We start from the raw sequence: 408 nt of genomic DNA on the forward strand, positions 1-408 counted from the left end.
GACGGTTGCCAGTGTGGCTGTAGCGTAGAGGGGGACGGATGGTGGAAGCAGATCGAGGACAGGGACACCCATTTTGCTTGCAAAGTGAGTGGCATTTTCTTCACTCGTGATTGCAGTGGTTTTATCAGGCTCTGCTAATGGAGGTATAATGTCCTGAAGCAGGCCTGTTGCTGCTTTATGTCCACCAGACTTTTTCACCATCAATGCAACCAGACAGTTTCTGTTGCAGGTATTTTTTCCATTGCCCAGTCGCCCTCTTTTGCACATGGTGCATGTTCTTGCAGGCCATATTGTGCAGTTGTTTGTTGTGGTTGGTTGTATGCTGCTTATATCGAAGCCAGGATCTACTTTTCTGGTCAGCAGCCGTACGATAATGAAACCAAACCATGGTTGATCTCCTGATGTGTC

The sequence above is a fragment of the Penaeus monodon genome, chromosome 34 (assembly GCF_015228065.2).
Source record: "Penaeus monodon isolate SGIC_2016 chromosome 34, NSTDA_Pmon_1, whole genome shotgun sequence".
NCBI classification, from domain to species: domain Eukaryota; kingdom Metazoa; phylum Arthropoda; class Malacostraca; order Decapoda; family Penaeidae; genus Penaeus; species Penaeus monodon.